This window comes from Meleagris gallopavo, chromosome 11, assembly GCF_000146605.3.
Source record: "Meleagris gallopavo isolate NT-WF06-2002-E0010 breed Aviagen turkey brand Nicholas breeding stock chromosome 11, Turkey_5.1, whole genome shotgun sequence".
NCBI lineage: Eukaryota > Metazoa > Chordata > Aves > Galliformes > Phasianidae > Meleagris > Meleagris gallopavo.
The window spans coordinates 10,575,079-10,585,052 of record NC_015021.2 but is presented as its reverse complement, the minus strand read 5'-3'; the positions used below and the strand labels follow the sequence as shown (position 1 = coordinate 10,585,052).

General features: G+C 43.9%; 1 long non-coding RNA gene across 4 annotated transcripts in view; it reads right to left on the bottom strand.

The window, feature by feature from the left end:
* Window positions 1–6: 6 nt before the first annotated feature.
* LOC104912607 overlaps window positions 7–9,974 on the bottom strand; it is a 29,748-nt gene continuing 19,780 nt past the window's right edge. For all 4 annotated transcript variants that reach the window (XR_004160955.1, XR_794778.3, XR_794777.3 and 1 more), the window contains exons 3-4: window positions 7,418–7,560; window positions 7–5,162 (exon numbers count right to left, since the gene is read on the bottom strand). This is a non-coding gene — a long non-coding RNA (uncharacterized LOC104912607). The remainder of the gene's footprint in view (window positions 5,163–7,417; window positions 7,561–9,974) is intronic.

Here is a 9,974-nt window from a genome sequence, read left to right as displayed (position 1 = left end):
AAAAAGGAAGCGTTGCAAAATAAAAGGAAATTCCACCCACACAATCCTGCAGCCTGCTGCAAAGGAGCACAGAAGCGTGCTGACGTCACAGATTCATGAATGGATGGAAATGGGGCTGTTTGGAGATTCGGCGGTGCTGGCTGGGGAGCAGAGGGCAGCCAATCCGCGCGGGCACCGCCGGCCACCTCCTGCCTGCCAGATCCGGGCAGCACGAGCCCAGCAGCCCCACGCCAGCAAGGCGGGGAGGGGATGCAGGGAGCAGGCTGTGCATCGCTGGGGCTGGGGGGAAAATGGCATCAGTGCTGCCATGCTGGGGAAGGAGCGGGCGAGGACATCCTCCGCTGCCTCCGAGCCGAGCTGCTGCCCCTGCGCGCGGCTCGGTGACGGCAGCGTATCGAATAGCAGCCATCTGTTCTATGAATCAAGTGCATTTAGTAATCAGAAAAGGAGTTTGTTATCTCTCGGGTTGGTGGTTGGTTTTTTTTTGTTTGTTTTGTTGTTTTTTTTTGAGGATTTCAAACCCTGGGTATTATTATTAAGATAATGAAATATAAGCATGCACTGGAAGGAAGCCGCAGGGAGAACAATAGGAGGCTTGTGTTTGATAAGTGATGCAAAGGCACCAACAAAATCAAAATAGGAGCACGGACAGAATCACGCATTCAGCTCTCCCCAAACACTCGCACAGCAGGCAGACAAGCGCCCAATGTCAGAAGTGCTCAGCACAACTCCAAGCACACCGAGTTGAAGACGTGCAGCCGAGCGCAGGGAGCAGAGGGCACAGCAGGCCTCCAGCCGCACAGCAGCCCACCGCCATCTTCATCCCATCCCACAGCCGTGCCAACGCACGTCCTCAGTTCTGCACGCCAGGTGCGAGGGCACTGCGCCATGCCGGAGGCCTGAGTGGATGGCGGTGTCCTGGTGGAGGCACCAAGAGCAGCACCAGATCACTGATGGTAGAATTATAGAATCGCTAAGGTTGGAAAAGACCTCCGAGCTCATCCAGTCCAACTGCCCACCTATCACCAATACTTCCCACTAAACCGCATCCCTCGGTACTTGCGTTCTCTCTGCCCAGAGCCAAGCTCAGCCTTGGTTTTGCATCTTTGAGATAGGAGAGAAGGAGCGGGGAGACGAGCATGGCCAGGAATTAAGGCCTGAAGAAAAACCTCAGCTGCACACTGCAATTACACCATTTGGCATAGGCTGCCCAGAAAAGCATGGTGCCCCATCCCTGGAGGTGCTCAGGGCCAGGCTGGATGGGGTCCTGGGCAGCCTGAGCTGGTGGGAGGCAGCCAGCCAACAGCAAGGGTTGGGACTGGGCAAGCTATAAGCCCCCTTCCTACCCAAGCTGTTCTATGATTCCATGATCTTGGGGGGGGGGTAACAGAACTCATCAGTGTGATTAGAACTGTTTCTGAATAATTTGTAGCTTCCAGATTTTCCATATTTCCACCGCCCATGCTCCTAGCCAGCAGGAAGCAACTGAGCCAAAATTGGATATCCTGACATTTACCCTGTGAGGCACATTTTGAGAGGATATCTGAGGCATTCCCATCTTCTTCTATGGAAACCGGGTAGCATCCCAAAATCACGGGTGCAACAAAGCAGATCTGAGTTTGGAAAACGAAGACTGTGCTCCTTTCTACCCCTGATGCTAACTTCAATGGAAGGAGAACGGCCTTCCTGAAGGCTAACAGAGCCACACACACACACACAGAGTACTTACACAGAATGCACTTACATGAGGAGATGGGTTGTTGTTTGCATGAGGTAAGACAGTAGAGTTATTTGTTGGGGTTTTTTTTGTTTAAGTGTCTTTGACAGGGAGACAGGGGCTCAGCAGATGGCCAGGATGGCACAGACAGAAGGTAAAGCATGGAAGCCCCCTGCACACCCTCACCTTTCAGAAGTACCCAGGGTCTGGATGCAATCAATCCAACCAAAAGGCTGCTATGATATGAGTGCATCAGTGGGCTCCGAATGCAGTGGCAGCCACAATCATTTCAGCTTTGATTTGGGACTTCAGTTTTTGAATGAAGCTTTATAAAGCTGACCAGAGAAAATGAAAATTAATGTAAATCTCTCATTACCTACTTTCAAGATCAAAGAAAGCACACATTAACTTCTGCTGAGGAGATCTAATGAATGAAAACCTATTTTTTTTTTAAGAGCTAGAATTCATGAAAAATACATCATGAGGTTTCTACCCAGACCACACAACAGCTGCAGGTCAAACAGTAAGACACAAAAGAAGAAGCAGTGCTGTGAAGGGAATGACATTTCCAAGGGATGTCTGCATGCCATGACTTCTCACCACCTGGACATTTGGGTCCTGCCTTCCTTGTCCCCAGAGCACAAAGTTCTGCTTTAAAACCTTGCCACCATGGTATGGAAATGAGCTTATAGATTTCTGTGCACTTTTAGGACAGAAACAAAAATGGCAATTGCTTCCTTACCCTAAGACAAAATGGGATAAAGACAAGATTGAGAAAGGGAGCACAGTACCACGCTCAAAAAGGGGTAGAAAAGGAGAAATACTGCCACAGAGCTAAGAGCTCATAGGCAAAAATAGAACAGAAAATAATTTTCAGAGGTTTCCAAGGGTTAATTGCAGTGACATTTTAAAAACACCCAGCAGGGAAAGTAAGTGGGAACAAAACCCCAGGACGGCTCCGATAGAGGAAAAGCACTTCAACATGCAACTTCAGATTTTCTTTTCCATGGTGCCCAGGGCCAGCGTACCAACACTGAATTGTCTCCTTGTCTCAACAGCCCAAGTTACAACTTTACAAACGCAAAGGTCCTGAACTGAATCCAAGATAAGTTCACTCGGTATGAAAAGCAACCATTGGCCTAAAAGTGATGGCTGCTTACAAGATCGTGCTGGTAGCCAAACAACAGCATTAGAAAACAGGAGGGCTGCAATCAGTTATGCGCCTCAATAACACACATGAGCTCCTCTGTTGCACAAGTGGTGGGTAACTACCTACAAGTGGTGGGTAACTACCTACAAGTGGTGGGTAACTACCTACAAGTGGTGGGTAACTACCTACAAGTGGATCATTGTTAGAACTTCCCCATGTCTCATTCAGACACAAGCGCTGGCAAAAGCAGGGGACTCTTTATGAAGTATCAGATGGCCAAACAGGACCTTATGTTTAGTTCAATATTAAAGCAAAAACAGAAGGAAAAAAATCGCATGGTGTATGACAAGGATATAAGCTACTATAAAAACAAAGTTCATGTGGGAGCAGAGCAATGCCTGTTCATCCCAGTGTCCCATCTCTGTTGGCACACAGGGAATCAGAAAAACTACAGCAAATGCCAAACACTCACTCTGGCAAAAGCAGAAAATTAGAATAGACTGAAGTAACTCAAAGGCTAATTTCGTAACTACATGTACATAAGGCTGCTTACAAATCCACTCTGCTGAAAGCCTAAGTGTTTGCATAGATACGATATCTAAAGGGACGCTTTATTGTCAAGCTCTGAAATGTACAAAATACTTGATTCCCTCCAACCCTGCAGGCAAACATTCCTCTTCTGAGTGCCCTGAACTTCAGTGGTGGCGTGGGCAGCAGAAATCGTCTGTAAGCCTGGAGATCTTCTGGTGGTTTTTAAAATCTCAGAACTGAAGAGAGACTCTGGTCAAGAATTCCTTCCTGCAAACACAGCTGAGAGTAATTGCAGTCTGACAGGACCTGAGCTGTGGTGAGGCCTTCAGGTCTGTTCATGATTGAAAGCAGAGAGCTGGAGGTGGCTACGAACTCAGACACGCAGTGCTTTGAGAAAGTCACCCCCCCATCTTCAATGCCTAACCAAAAACACAATTAAAGGGAAGGAAACGAGTACATTTTCTGCTTATTTTTCCCCTTGGAGGTCATTTGCAGAAATCCCTAGCAGAGGACCCACGAGAAAAGCAGATCCATTTATTTGGGGAAGCAGCCATGAAATAGTGATTCTCCCAGAGAACGCTCCAAAATGAAGTCTTCCATAACAATAATTAACGCTAACAGAATTGCCAGCAGTGACAAATGCTGCAAAAGTAATAAGAACGTACAATTATCGGCCATAAGGGATGCTTTTAAAGCTGGCTAAGCTACAGCCACCCTTCCCTAGGCTGGGAGCTGCAGAGCACTGCAGAGCTGGGCTCATGGGTCCTGAGAGCCAAGCCTCAGCACTAACATGTGGAAAGGAAAGTCCTATCACCTACGTTATTCCCACAAAAAGGCACTGATCTGTCAATGCAGAAATAGGAAACCACTGGGAAATAGTGAAACAATGTTGGATGTTCTGTTCAGAGGGCAAAATCCACTTGCACAAATATACCAACAACTGCTGAGCAGATGTTTTGTAGAGAAGGATTTGGAGCTATAGAGAGGATCACAGACTGAGTGCAAATTATAACTATCAAGTTGTCTCAAGCAAGGCAACTTTATCCAGTGACAGGAGCACAAATTCAGAGAATGGAAATAACCAGTCTGTTCAGTTTTGGAAAAGTCTGTAGAAAAGCCCATTTTTGGGTGAGGCTTGCCAACAAACAGAATCTACCACAGAACCATCAGGAGAGCAGAGCTGACAGGGGGACCTAATGGCTGGGTGGGCTGACTGAGGTTGCTCCATCTAAGCAAAGTAAAAAGAGAAGACCTGGAACTTTGCAGGACTCTCTTCCTATGGAGACAATGAAACACTGAAAGCTCTGCAGCAAGACCAGAAGCTAAAAAATTAATCTGATCTTTTGCAGCATGAGGTCTTGCTGAATTAAATCTTTCCAGCCTTGCTGCTGTTACACAACCTCTTTGAGGAATATTACTCAGACTTATAGCAAAAAAAATACAAAAAAATGTCAAAAGCCCATTAAGGAAGCTGAATTCAAGCATTTGTAAGTTGGAGCCTGATAGAATGAGGCACTATTTTTGGTATTAACAGTCCTCTGTAGCTTTGTGATAAAGTTCTTTTGAGAACTGTTGATCAGCCCTATGTAAATACTCCTAAGACACATAAAACCTACTCATCCTCCTCCTCCCAGACTAGCACCATGAAGCTCTCAGTAGCTTTTTCTTTACAGCTCACTGCTCTTTTCCCCCTCTTCTCTTTCCTGTGGCATTTCTTCTGCTCTGCTGCTGCTGAACACAGACACCAGGATCTTCTTGGTTGGTCTGAGGAATCACAACACAGAATTACTCACTTTACAAAGAGTAATAATACATTAAGCATCGGAAGTCAGTTTTAGCAGATTCTTGGTTCGGAACAGTTAGATTGAGTGTCAAACTTGTGAGCAAAGATGGTTTTGACTCTTGCTTTCAAGAGTGGTGCTGGACAGCACAGAATCACATGTACCAACCTACAGCAGGACACTCTCAGGAGGTGCTGCATGGCATACCGAACGTTTGCTTTCTCAATTAAGTCATAGAGCTGTCTCCAAGGGACAGCCAAAAATAAAACATCCCTCAAAGGGGCACGTTAAAGTTAGGCAATGTTCCAATATTCATCTAAATCAAACCATCAGCTTTGCACTGCGTATGATTTTACCTATCCAGAGAATCACAGAATGGCCAGGGTTGGAAGGGACCTCAAGGATCACGAATCTCCAACCCCCCTGCCACATGCAGGGCCACCAACCTCAATAAGTTCTCAATGAGAGAAAATAAGTACCATGCTTGCAAACACAAGTGATGCCTACAGGAGACAGAATGACAATCATGTTCAAAACACGGCAGCTGAAGCATTAACCCCAGGACAAGTCTGTCATAGCAGTATACAAAACCTGCAGTACTTCACAAGGAGAGTAAAAACAGTGAGTACATGTCCCCTTCAAGCTAAGGGCTGTAAGCCTGCTCAGACCCCAACATCCCACTTAGTAGTGAGGCAAAGTTCGCAGAAAGTGCCTGTATCCTTTGCAGAAAGAATCTAATAGTGTCAGAAAAAAAAAAAGAAAAAAAAACACAATAAACTATCTGATTACAGCATGTCTGGTTGACTTTCTCCCCCACTGCTTGTGATTTACTAGACTTCACATTCCTCCATAGAGGCACTTTTTGTCCTTAAGGCACCTCTATTTCACTAGGACCCCACGACTGTGCATATTACACACCAAACCAGAGCACCTTTTCTATTAACTGAAGAAAATGAGACCAATAAAAAGACGCAGTGCTGATGAAGAAACTGATGAATTGCTGGTGAAGACGCAAGGGCAGGGTAGTTTATGCAACTAACTGCTCTCATTGAGATTAAATAAAGTTTAAATCAAGGGAGAATGCCTTTCTTTAGTAAAATACTTCACCTTAACTATAGCATGATAGAGGCTGAACACATGAATGCTTTGCCTCTAGAGCACCCATTATCGCTCACAGAACAAGTAAAAATTGAGAGCTTTTATATTATATTGTTTTATTTTATATGCATCTCCACCTTTCCTGTTCCTGCAGTCCTTCACATGGGTGCCTCAGTTACCTTCTAAAACTCACATCTCTATTTTTTCCTGTATGAATTGTCTATAATAAAATTTATAGAACAAGGCCGTTTTCAGTCTCCTTGAGATTGGAAAGGTTTCTTGCCTTATGCATATATCCATTCATGGACTAAAAAAAACTACAATGATTTTACAGTTAAAGACAAGAATGATTTCTCAGCTAGTATCTGTAAAGAAAACAAGAATTTTTTTTTTTAAACAATATTCCTCTAAGCTTAATTCCCAAAAGATTATAGTATTACTTTACAATCTGTTTCTTCTCACAGTTCTCACATACAGCTCTGCACCCTATTTGAAATGTCAGATACCTTCTTTTAATACAAAAACACAACGGTAAAGAAAGCCCCTGATCGCAGCTGGTACTTGCCAAAGGGTAGCATCAGACAGAAAGCGAGACACACAAGCTCTGCACTACCTATGGCAACAGACATCAGACACAAAATCAGCAGCAAGAGCCAGCAAATCTGAGTGCCCATGGCACAGCAGTTACCTCCAGCAGTCAAGTTTGATATTACTATAGACATTAAGCATAATTTTAGAAACACTGAACAGTTGCTAGAAAACAAATGGCTAAGAGCATCTTGTTCTAGCATTATTTAGCCTATAGCCTGCTTCTCAGTTTTGAAGTGAATCATTACCCTCTATATTTTATGGAATTTCACTGGTGTCTTTACTTGTTCCCTCCTGTTCACTACAGACTGCATCCGAATCAGAACCCACTAGATGTCCTACAACTAAGCTACTGCAGGAGAGTGAGGTTAACAGTGGCATGGCTGTGGACATACTATCACACGGGACAGTAAGTTTACCTCATCCCCACCTTTGAAAAGCAAAGCACATCTAAAATTTATGGGTAGCCGCAGGAGTGAGTGCTTTATTGTTTTGTGCCTGCTCAAGTTTCTGATTCGTTGCTACAGTTAAAGCACAGACAGCTGTGGGTACCTGATCATTTTTCCAGGTGTACTGAAAGCCCATGTCCCTTTGGCTTGCTGTACATGTGACTCCTCAAGTCAGGTAAACCAAGCTGGTCCCTGAAGCTGCACCACCGATAATGCTCGAGACAGTCCAGCACCGAATTCTTCTCTCTAGAAAGAAAAGCAATAAGAAAACTCAGAATCCTATTGAACAAAAATCTGTTTAATTAAATGCTCCTAATACCCACCCAAAACATCCTATTAGCACACCGTGATGCTACATGGTACATTTAGATGCAGCAGAAAACTGCCAAAATAAAGTATGCACTTTCAAAAAGGATGGAAGCTGGAAGCAGAAAGAGCTCATCACATGCAGCACATCCTTCCTTTGCACACTCTATAGTTCTTTTACGTTACAATGTTAATCTAAATTAAGAAAGCAGCTCCCACAATAGAGCTTGCAGCTTTCCATGTTAAATGCATACATCTCATTGTGGATTGGATTTTAATATAACACACTTTAAGATAATCTATTAATGATTTTTCTCATGTAATTTTATACCTACATTTCAAGTTGTTTCCCTATTTTTAAGGAAATTTTAGGAAAGGCACAAGCTGTTACATTCTTCCATCATACACACAGCTCATCGTACCATCATCCCTCTTGCCATCACAACCATGCAAGCAAAGAACCTGGGGCTTCTGATCCTCAGCCTGCTGCATATTCTTCCCATCCCACAGAAATCTAAAGGACTGCAAGGCTTAGCCCAGCTCTTCATAGAATTAGAAATAATTAAGACCTTGAAATTGCCAAACAAGACAAAGACTGAACTAATTGGTCTTCAAACACATTGCCTCTACCTGCAGGCCTATTTATACATGAAAACATAGATGTTTGCCATAATTTGTAAAGAACTCACTTGGTGGTTCCATTAAATCAATGGCCCCAAAAGTTAGCAGTCACAGATTTTAACCACAGTTTTAAGGAAAAGAATAGTACATGTACATTCATAGGCACACATACACATACACACACATGCACAGAAAGATGTGTTTTCCTGCTTAAGGAAAAACAGATTCCAAGTAGATAGGTACTACAGACGAAACAGTAATACATAATTGAGAATCAAACCACACAAAATAGAAAAAGATTGCATTTGATTACATTATAGTTAAAACAGCACATAATAATGGAGAGATATTCTTAGAAGACACGAGCGTGACGATGCCTGAAGCTGGCAGAGTGCCACTGGAATATATTGTTGAATTTCACACAAAAATATGTCCATCTGAGACTTAAAACATTAGTTTGTAACTGCCAGCAGAAGTAGGAATTGTCAGCAGTCTGAGGAGAAGGGTTTTGAGGCCTGAGGACTTGGGCCACCAGGTGAGTGCTGCTCCTCCTACATGGGGATTTACAGCACTTTGCTTTTAACAGCCCTTACAGCACTCTGCTTTTAACACACTGCCTTCCAGATTCAACCTGGAAGATTCTATGTGTCTGTAACCCAATACTCTTGGTAATAAAATCAATCAATAAATAAATAATACGAATAAAACAAATACAAAACCACTCATATGCAACCACTCATGCAAAGAGAATCATATGATCTGGAAACAATTACAGAACACACCTGGTGATTAGATTTTTTTCCCCTTTCCTATCAGCCAAGGATTTCTTTCAAGCTATTACTTCTCATCCCAACAAAATACCAGCAGAATGCTAGGTACCTGGATTCAAACACAATCCCCTACAGATGTATTTTATTTAAAGAACTGAACAAACAGAATACTATTTGCTTTGAAATTCTCCTACAAGTGGTGAAAGCAGAGCTGTGACTGTTGCATTGTGTTCAGCAGAGCTCGGATTGCATTTGGTTTAAGGTCTGTTAGAGATGCTGCTCACTGCTGTAGTGTGGCTTTGCACTCTCGTGATGGCACCCAGTTCAAAACAGAAGATTCAAAATAAATACTTACAGGGAAGATGCACGAACAGCACAAAGCCAGCAGCTGCAGCTGATTTCTTCAGTCACCTTTGTCCCAGCCTGGCTGCTGGTCCTGGATTATTGCTGGTCTTTAACTACCCAGGCCTTGAAGCCCTGGGAAGTTCCTATCCCAGCTCAGCAAGGTGGGAGGGTTTGTTGTTTTAACCGTTTGCTGATAGCAGCTTATCAGCAAGTTTTCAAAGGTTAAACATCACATTTGCATGGCAAAGAGCACAGAAAGCACAAGGAAAACTGAATTTGTGTTACCCTCCCTGCTGCCGCAGGTTCCTCCAGCAAGAGCCAGGGCTCCCATACAGTGCCATCCAGAGATGGAAGAGAAATGAAAATCTCTGTTCAAAAAAACCATAGCCAGTGCTAGCCCTGCTTACTTAAACAGCAACACCAGGTTACACACTTATTTCTAATTCATCCTGACTGAAGCTGCACACCAGCAGCAGCTGCCTCTCTCGATTACCAACCAATAGAATCACAGAATGGCCTGGGTTGAAAAGGACCACAATGCCCATCTTGTTCCAACCCCCTGCTGTGTGCAGGTCACCAACCAGCAGCCCAGGCTGCCCAGAGCCACATCCAGCCTGG